This window comes from Rhinolophus sinicus, chromosome 16, assembly GCF_057876585.1.
Source record: "Rhinolophus sinicus isolate RSI-liver-muscle chromosome 16, RSI-T2T, whole genome shotgun sequence".
Taxonomy (NCBI): domain Eukaryota; kingdom Metazoa; phylum Chordata; class Mammalia; order Chiroptera; family Rhinolophidae; genus Rhinolophus; species Rhinolophus sinicus.
In genome coordinates, this window is record NC_142516.1 from 50,887,312 (window position 1) to 50,898,348 (window position 11,037).

Sequence of the window (11,037 nt, forward strand, 5' to 3'; positions counted from 1 at the left end):
TCTGTGCTTCAGCCACATAACACATTTCCACACATCATGAAGCTTTTGATGTGTCATCAGTAATCAAAATACAGTATAACAATCTGCATGTGATCTAGCCCACTAAGCAATTGGAGTCGAGACTCATTATTTGCAAATTCCACATTTGTGAACTCACCTACTCACTAACATTTATTTGTAACCCTCAAATCAATATTAGCTGTGGTTTTGTGATCACTTGCAGACACGTGCAGGGTGGTGAAAAGTTTGAGTTGCTCGGTGCACGCATTCCCAACTGAGGGTGAGCAAGGTGATCCTCTGCCTTCTTGTTTCAACTCTTACACTTACAGGTCATTACTAGCAAGAAATGAAAAGGGAGCCCTACAGGGTTGGGAGTGCAAGGAAGCAAGTCACGCTGAGAAGTACCAAGCAGCTTGGAAGGCAGATTTGGGGTCCAATGCCAGCCCGGCTCCTTATTACTTGGGTAACCCAAGTAAATTACTCAGATGCTTTGAATTTATGGAAGCTTATGACCCTATAAGCTTACTGTGAAACTTAAATGACACTGGATAGCAGTCACTAATTATATAGTGGCTACCATTAGTGTTATTACTCATTTAAGAAAATATGGACAAGTAAAAAGACAAAAGCTTACATCAACCATATTCCCTCACCTGAAGGCAACCACTGGAATTATTTTAGAAGAGTTATTTCTAAACTTGTTCTTCTATTAGCCAGCTAATCTTGCCATCGAGTCAGCTTCTTTTATTGAAAGAGAAAAAATAGTGTGAATACTCACAGGTATGAGATATGTACATAGAATTGACTCCATTTTTCCCTGATAAGAGAAAAAAAAGACTTATTAGTTACAAAGACATGAGTTTCAGCTTTTACTTATTTTTGGTTTTGTTCTGTCATTTATTTATGGCTTGTGAGTTATATTGTACTCATGCCCACAGGCACATTGGTATGTTTTGTAAACTACCAAATAAACAGTAGCTCTATTTTCAAATCGTCTGTAGGGAGGTGAAAGCAAACATTAAAAAAAAAGAAAAGCAATTGGGGAAAACAAGCTGGAAAACTGAGAAAAGGGTTGGAAGGTGGGAGGGGCAGTTTGAAAAACTAACATGATTAGTATGAATCTGCAAAATCGTGGTTAAATCCACAGTGAGACCCCCTGCAATAGTCAGTTACAAAGATATGACTTTGCTGATAATCTGCCTAGAGTTCTTCCCAGAGAAAACGATGTGTTTGTAGGAGATCTATAAATGATTGCTCACTAGGTTCTGATCTCCAAACAGGAATTACAAGACTGACATAGCAAGCTTACTGACCCACCTGTTATTCTCTCAGCAATTCACCATAAACCAGAATACACACGATTATCAGACTTATTAGAGAATATAGAAGAAAGAATAAAATGGATGATACCAAAAAAAAAAAAAAAAATGGGTCAGCAAGTATTTCACTAATATACCCATGCCCTTTTCAACTTCATACATAAAAGAAAGTTGCTTTGCCCGTTAATCTTAATGCTTCCTTCCAGTCCTAATATTCTATATATGCAGAGTGATAGGTGATATTTATTAATTGGTCGACATGTATCATTTGCAAGTATCGTGTGGTCACAGATGTACGTATAGGCTAGTCCACATTTTAAAGGGCAATACAAGTCAAACTTTATCATGCGTAAGAATCATCTGGAGAGATGGTTAAAATGCAGATCGCCGAGCCCTGCTCCTAGTGATTCTGATTTACCAGGCCTAGTTCATGCCCAAGAACTTTTATTTCTAGTTCTATTTCTAATAAGATCTCAAGTGATGCCAATACTGCTGTCTACCTCCTGGGGACCGCACTTAAAATAGCTCTGTTCTAACCTTGGGAGGAGTTGCCTGAAGTCAGCCTGCCTGTTGAAACACGCAGCAGCTACTCCAGGAAGCTGACGAATTGCCTATACCAGTGGATCGTGAAACATGATTGTATCATTCAATTACAAGTGTGTAGTATTTGCACGTAGTTGGTTTTGCCACAGACATTTTGAACCACTTCCACATCATTTCGAAGCTGTAATAATTGTTTATCTTGTCAGGGACATGTTGACATGGAATTTCCAGAAGGGGTAAATGAAGGACAGTTGGACCATTTTAAAGAGCTCTTAACTCCATGCTTACAAAACAACCAATCAGCATTTCCCTTCCATTTGTACTTAAAGGCTACGTGAGCATCCGAGTTATGGTACAAAGAGCATTTTAACCTCTTTCGTTTTTCCACGTCACATCCTCATCTGCAAAGTGAGGATAGTAATTTCTATATCAAAGACTTGATGGGAGCATTAAATTAATAAGCAGTATGAAAGCAACAACACAGCCCAGGGAAATGCTCCTTGACTCCCCATTCTCTGAGCGTATCTCATCTTTGCCATCAGAGAACTCACTCATCACAGATAGTAACTATATATATAGAGTGTGTGTGTGTGTGTGTGTGTGTGTGTGTGTTCTGATTTAATTAACATCTGTCTCCCCCACATTATTGTAAATCCCATGAGCATCTGTTTTGCTCACTGTTGAAACCACACTTAACCCCATTCCTGGTTCATAACAGGCAATCGGAAAACATTTATTGAATGAATGACAATATTTGGCCTTTGGTAAAAACTCAGTAAATGTCAATTTAAGAATAGATATATACAAAATATTAGGTGCAATCAAAATGAAAAATGTAGAGAAGAAAGGCATTCTTAATTAAGAATTTGAATGTGACACCAGAATTAGCCGCAAAACTAACAGCATTCGCAGGGGACTGCTGAAGTTTCTAGCTGCAACTGCAAAACAAAGACTGACAACTCTTGCTTTAAAAGCTTGGTCATTACCTAGAAGGAGGAGGGGGAGGGGAAGAAAAAGAGGGGAAGGGAGGAGGGGGAAGACAGGGAGGAGGGGGAGAAAGAGGAGGAAGAAGAGGAGGAGAAGGCTGAGCCACCTATCTCTTGGGTCCTCCTTTTTTTTTTTGTTTAAGAATCTACTCTGTCTCTGATTTCTTCAAACATATTGCTTGTTCTTTCTGAGTTCGCCTTCCTACTGGAAAATTTCTATCACTGATACCACAAGCAAAGAATCCTAGAATTTACAAGCACAATGCAGAGTTGCAGCTCAATAGAGCCTACAGGTCTGCCAAATTTGTCAACTTTATAATGATGGTCTGGGGGAAAAGAATGTCTCACTTAGATAGCCAAAAACACTGACACACAAAGAGCACATAAATTTTTACCTTTGAAGGTTCAAAATTAATGTTTGGTATGAGAACAGGATCAGTATGACAGTTTCACTGTACAAGTTAAAAATAGAAATTGCATAACAGGACAAAGACTCTACATCATTGAGCTTTTAGTCCAGGTGCACTGCAAAGTGTTTTCTTGGAAGGAGAAACAAACAGCTCAATTCCTGAGGCAGAAGTTGCATAAGGAGACAACAAACTAATTGTAGGCAATAAAAATAAATCAACACAATTTTTACGTACACATAAATGCAAAGTAGACCATTTTTGACAGCTTTCCCAAGCTCTGAAATCAGAACTCAACCTGCAGAATGCATACCATTTGTCAAATACAGCACAGCATTAGTTTGGAAAGCTTTCCAAGGAAATTCAAGTGTTCTGTAGTTTTGCATTAAGGGTCTACTCTCTTTCTTCTGCCACTAATTTTCGTGCTTGGAAATTATGTCTCTATTAAGGAAAAGATTCCTAGTATGTACATGCTGAAGAGGTAATATATTTATGTATATAGTTTTCAGTTTATGGTGCATAGAGACGGGGTTCCAAGGAATCAGAGCTGTGCTTCCATTTCACCCACAGGCTGGTACACTTTCTTAGCCTTTCTGTGCCTCAAGTACACCCACTCCCCCCACAAGAGGGGGATAATAATAAAGCTAACTTCATGGAGTAATGGCCAGAATTACCTCATTAATTTTTTTTTTTTTATTTGGGCTAGTTTAAAATGTGTTTCCATTCCCCAAACAGGCATAGTTCTATAGCGTGTGGCAATAGGAATACATGCAGAAGTGCTTGGTAATGCTAAGACCCACACAGAGAATTTTATTAGTGTTATTTAACGTACCGTCTAAAATAAGAAAGGAACATAGCTGCTGGCCATTGGTAAAAACAGCCCCAAATGGTCACTTGTGTGGCGAGCTTCTGCAAGTTGACTGAGCCCACGCCTCCTTAGGTCTTTCAGAGTGGCAGCACTCAGTACTTTGCATCGACCTTTCATGGTACCTGCCAATTATCTTCCCCAGGTACCTGCTAAGAGGGGCTGCAATCTCGAACAGCTGCAATCTCTGCGCTTTAAAAATAGAAAACCACTTTAACCTGTGTAGGCTGAACACAAGCGTGGGCAGAAAACTACCTCAACATTAGTCCACTCAAAGCTTTCTCCTCCTTTGTATCTTAAAACACTGACTTTTTTTTTCAAACAATGCATTATTTTTCTGAAAATTAGAAATGAATTGGTCAAATAGGACATTTATTGGTTAACCCACTATACACAAAAATGAATGACTGCTACTTTCCTAGTTTCTTTAGACATATTACTACAATGGAGAGAAATAATCAGTCTTGAGGATGATTTTCAAAAGTCACTTAGTCCACAGGCTATAAACCACTACACAAAAAAGAAATACAAAAAAATTTTATGTAGAAGATCAAATGCTCAAGCTCATTCAATTTGTAAAATGTGAAATAAAAATATGAAGGAAATCTTTTTTTTTACTTTGTGGAATCACAAAAGATTTTAAAGATTGTGTTGGCTAAGGGACAGAGAAATAAGCATCCTGGCTTGCTGATGATGGTTATGTAAATTGGTATATCGCTTTGGAGGGCAGTATCTATCAAATTTCAAAATACCTATCTCTTATTACTCAGCAATTCCACTTCTAAAATAGACTGCAAATGGACTGGAGTCAAAGCTTATGAGAAGTCCAGATTTTAAGGTCAAAATCTAAACAAAATAACAAATTTACTCTGAAATCCCTTCAATCCACCTCAAAGTACAACATATCCTATAGGGTTGTAATGCAATTTACATGGAAGTAGTGTATAAATGTGTAGAGACACATATACAAAATATAACCGGTATTTCTAGCAACAGAAGATGATGGGACCATCACTCAGTACCTAAAAAGACAAAATTGAATTTATTGATGATTAAAGGGGAGTTACGATCATGCACAGTGTCTGCACAGAGCAGACTGATGAACTTACCTGTTTCGTGTTCTTTTTTAAATTTATTTTTAAGCACGGAATTAAGGGCTTAAGAAGTATAAGTAGCTTGACATCATCTGTAGAAGCCTGGTTACTTGGGCGAGACCATTGGTTGGTTGGAATTAAGGCTGCTCATTGAAGTGAGTCCCATCTCTGATTAGCTGGTTTTTCAGAAGGGTGGGGTTGACATTGATTGATTGGCTTGTAAAAACTTGTTCAAATTGTTGACTCATTGATTTATAAGGAGTTTTGGTGGCACCTTGTTATCATAGCTATAGAACAATCCATCATTTCAGAAATGTGTGGGAATTTTTTCATTCTCTTCAGTGGAGCTCACTGAAATGTCTTTTGAGGCAACTCCATAAACACACAAGTGCAAGAGACGTGTGGACAAGGAAATTCACTGCCTAAGGAGGTTGCAAAGAACTTAAAGTGTTTGAATAATTTGGTAGCTTCATACTATGGAATACAATAAAACTTTTTGTAAGGATGGAATCTAGATGTCCTGATAGGAGACAATTTCCAAGATATGGTGGTGAATATGAAAGGCAAGGTATATAACAAGTTCTTATCCATAATCTGTGGAAGGATAAAAAAGAAACTGATAAAAAATATTTACCTCAAGAGAGAGGAGCTGGGAACCTGGTGGTGGGGAGAGTAGAGGAGAACCTTTCATTAGACAGTCAGCATTCAAAAACCGGAACTCTTAGACTCTAAGTTCCATTCTCTTTTCACACTGCCCTTCCAAACTCCTCTATGTTATGTGATATTTTTCAGGTCAATGTTCCACATAGCTTTGCATAAGAGCACCTCCGACATATTCCATAAAATGGTCATTAAAAACTTATTACATAACACCATTACCTAAAATCCCTCTCTTCTTATTCATTCCCATTCACTTTGTTGAATGTTTTCTTAAAATTTGGCAAACCTGGGTTGAACACCCTTCTTAGAGATCCTCTCAAGGCAAAATTGTCCTGCCCAGAGAGCTTGGTGTCATACACATTCCCGGCCCTCTGCCTGTTCCGTACCTCCCAAGGCAGTCTCACTTAGTCGCCCTTTGGAATGCTCATGGTGTTTACATTCTTCATAAACCTGAACGAAGCCTGTTTTCTCCACATTCCCTATTTAGTCAGTGCAGAGTTGACATATTCTATGTATGTCTTTCAACCGCCTCCTAAATCAGTGCCTCCAGGGCCCCTGAAGTATTTTCAGCAATCTTGTCTCATATCTTTCCAGCCTCTTGCATGCAATTGAGAGGCTCAGAACTAAACACAGCCAGTGGTGTGGTCTCTAGAGACCTCCATAGCAATTATTACTACAGTGAGAAGTGAACTCATTAATGCAAAATAAAGTGGAGCAAGAACAAAGTCCTGTCAGAATGACTGAGATTTCTAGGGCTGCTGGAGTCAGCACTCAGTGAAGGGTGGCAGGGGGAGTGAGAAGGGTATACGAACCATCAGCAGAACACAGTATCAACATGACCCAAGGCCCATGGTCAGATGGCTGAAGGTGCTATGAGAACAAAATATTCACACCACTATATGTTTGTTCCCTTGGGTGCAGCAGGGTGGACTAAGTAGGCAAATTTATTCATTTTTATTTAACTTTCAACAATTACATAGGTACTCCATGGCACTGTGAAGAGTAGAAACTACATGAATGAAGTAAAATGAAGCAAATACAAATTATAATTTGTGCATCCAGGGACAATTATAGTTAAGATTTCTGATGCAAATCCTCCAGATATTTTTCTCTACACATCAATAGATGTTTCAAATTGTTTTTTAATCTGCATTGCAATTCAACAATATATTATGAATATTATATATATTTCGTAAATTTGTTCCTAATCATTGCAAAGCATTCCCCAATGTATGGATTTCAATGAATGTTGCACAATTGGTTTACCATCTTTCACTAGTCACTATTCACCTGTAAGAAGCAGTCTTTTAGCTATCTCATACCCATTTTCTGCGGTTGGTGCCCAGTGATGGAAGGGTTTTGTTGTTGGGGGTAGTGATAAAAGACTGAATCCCTCAGGAAGATAAAAATAATTTTAAGTTGCTATACTTCTAACAACATTGCCTTTAAATAAATAAATAAATAAATAAATAAATAAATAAATAAATAAATAAATAAATAAATAATCATAGAATTACAAAAAGAAATAGACAAATCTAGAGAGTGAGAGTTTAAAACTCACCCCTCTGAGTAAATGATAGAACAAAATATACCAGTATGAATACTGAAAATACGAACAACATAATTACAAACTTGAGCAAATGAACATAGAATCTGCACATAGTATTGAATACCCCACATTCTTTTATGATACACACAATATTTAAGGAAACTTACTATATACTAAGTCATAAGGTAAACCTACACAAATCTCAAAAGATTGAAACCATATAGAATTTATTCTCTGACAGCAATGAAACTAAGTGACAAACCAATCACAAGATAACTAGAAAATCCTCATAGCTGGGAAAGTAAGACACAGATTTCCAAAATGTCCATGGGTTAAACGGGACAGGGAAATGTAAATTAGACAATGTTTCGAAAGGAATGATTACAAACACATTTCAAAATGTCCCTGCACATCTTTATGCCAGTAGATCGAATGACTTAGAGAAAACGAAAAATTTTCTGAAATGTAAATGTAAATGTAACTTCTTAAAACTGACTTATGAAGGAATTAAAAACCTGTGTCATAACGTAACCATTAAAAAAACTGAACCAGTCATTTAAAACCTTCCCGAAAAGGTCCAGGTGGCTTCACTGATGAAGTCCATCAAATATTAAAGGAACAAATAAACAAGACAGAGGTATTGATAGAGGAACATTATTAAAAGGAAACATATCGGATAAATATCCCGAAGATAAGAAAGACATTTTAATATATAAGTCCTTGTTACTGTACCTAATAAGCACTCCAAAAGAGTCGGTTATTAGCTTTATTAGTAGTCAAAAAGACTGTACTCCCAGAAAAATGTCATTCCTCTCTAGCATAATAGTAGCAATGACTAACCAAGCCCTTCCCCCTGAACCGCCCAGGGGAACATACATGGGGGTTACAGACCCTCCCACAAGCTGCCCTCAGCCCTCCCACAGAGCTCTCTGGGTCCCTGATTACACTCATGTGTTACCTCATTTAATTGTCACACTACCCCTATATCGTGGATCCTGTTCTTATCTTGATTTTACAGATGATGAGACTCAATTTTAGAAAAGTGATTTCCATGGTCACATAGTTAGCCAGGCCGGGCTGGGAAGGAAAACAGGCGAACTGGAAAGCTCATACCCTTTGCTTGTCCTCCATAACTATATCATAAGTGGTACCACTGAGCCTTTCAGTGCTATCAATCAGAATATTTGCTTTCCCACAACAACACTCCCCTTCCTTGGCAAAGATAAACGAGTGCTGACTATTTCAAAGAAGCATATGGTGCCAAGGACTGACCTTTGGATAGCTATTTACAGAATGCCGACATTCTGAAGTGTGTGCAACATCAGGCGGTCAGCAGTTACCCATAACAGGTGTTTAAAATAGCCCTTGACACATATTTATTAACTCCATAACACAGGGATTAATATTAGAAGCTGTCCCACTGAGTTGTTGGGATAATTAAATGAGTTAATACATAAGTCCTTTATTTCACCCATCAAGAAGCAAGCAGTCAGAAGGCATCACCACAAAACACCTTTCAACCTCCCATCATGGCCAAAAAGCAGTTTCTTCTTTTGGGTACCGTGTCCTCTCAGCCCCAACTGCATTCTATTATGATGAGCATCCATGAACAAAGAACACCTTAATTTCAACATTTTTGGTCCTCTCAAAGAAGAAATACCCTGATTCTGCAGGAATGTTGGCGGTTGGTCAAATCAATTCAATTACTAAACATACCCATCACTGCAGCGCCGTGGCTTCATCATCATGAGGTGAGTTGCGCTCTCCAGTCTGGAATAAATTTCCCATCTGGACACATTACTCTCCCTTCTCTTACAGCTGTATCAGTTTCAGTCCTTTGATTTCTCAGAGACTTTGCTACGTGAATCAGTCCAGTGTGTAACACCAAGTCTAAGGAATTATGAGTCATGTGTTACATTCATTTCCTATTTTTATCTTTGTTTGGTGGAGTGCGTTTTGGGGTTTTAAAATAGATCTTGGTCTTCTTGGACCTTTGTATTCAAATTTATTCTTAGGTTGAAAGAAAAAATGTACAAAGCCGGATTTAAAGCACAGCCTTCTTCTCACAAGCCCCGACTAAGCAGTTGCTCTTGGTGAGCAGAGAGAGAAGCCCCGCCGCGGATCCCTGGGATGGCAGGATTGTGGTGGCTGTTCCCCTGCCAGCACCTTCCGCTGGTTCTTTAGCCCTGAGCAACACCACCAGAGGACCAGTGTCCCCAGCACGTACTTGTCTTGATGCCACAGACGAAATAATTGAATGCATTCAGCCTTCTTTATAAATCTGACATCTGAATTTAAAGAATAAATGAAAACTTTGAAATGTCCTGAGTTTTAGAGAGATGGTATGCCATTTACAGGAGTATTAGGTCATTACTCTGACCCAAGAATTTTAATCTAATGGGTACAAATTTCATCATCCATAAACTCAGCTCTGTTACAAACGTATTTTTTAAATCTCTATTTCCAGTTCCCATTCTGCTGGTTAGCAGAAAAGTCCATAGCTGTTACCTTTGTAAAATAGAATTGGATTGGGAAAAGGCATTTTTTTTTTTTAACTTTATATACTTCTGCACGATTTTATTTTTTTATTTTATGGAATGAAAGGGTCTACTCTTTCTAACTCCTAATAATAATCCTCTTTGGACCAGATCTTTTATTTATGGACAAACGGGATGGTGATATTTCAGAATATTCCAGGTTCTTTCAGCGGAACATGGCAGTGCAAATATGAGCTCCCCCAGAAGCCATCTTATAAAATCAGATGTTAGGACTCAAGCATCTACAGACTATTGTGAAGAAATTGGGCCTCTGAAAAGATGTAAACACGTTCTAGTGCCAGAAAAGAGAATTCAATAAAAGGTGCAAGAGAATGATGGGAGTAGACCAGAGGGCAGTGAGTGTGGACATCTCCATTGGCTCAAAATCACAGCCCAGCAAGGACAAGGGGCAGTGAGAGCAGTGGGGTGGACAAGCTGTGGGAGTATCCCCCCTCTGGCTCCTTCATTTGTATGACTGCTGGGTAGCAAAAGCATTTCTATGCCAGAGCACGACTTGCTGTTTCACGGGTTCTAAGCTGTGTGGCATTTGGATTCTGCAAGTAATTCAGGATGGCCATATGGCATCCCAAGTTTAAGTGCCTGGGATTGGGCACATTGCAGGGAGAGCACACCTACCAAGCAGATAAACTGTCCTGTTTCTGCAATACAAACAGTGTCATTTCCTGCCCATCTTACCTGCTGTTTCTTAGGGTTTCCCCCTAGACACATTCTGCGGTCTTGGTGTGCTGCCAGGTGTCACACGGAGGCCTCTGTATTCGGAAGATCACGGCACTGCTCCTGCAATGCACGGAACCTGCTGATATTAATTATCTGAATGACCATTTGGGCTAGGCGGAAAAACACAGAGAACTTTGCTGAGAAACGTTTCTGCAGAATAAGGACAGCGCGTAAATTTGGGAGACTTTCTAAAATTTCCTGTAATAGATTGTATCCTTTACTCCCAGGAAGCCAGAGATTTTTTAAAAAGAACATTCTTGGTATTTCCTTGTTAACCTGCATCAACTTCACCCAACATATCTTTTTGTAACAAGATGTAAGGAATCATGCAGGCAGCAT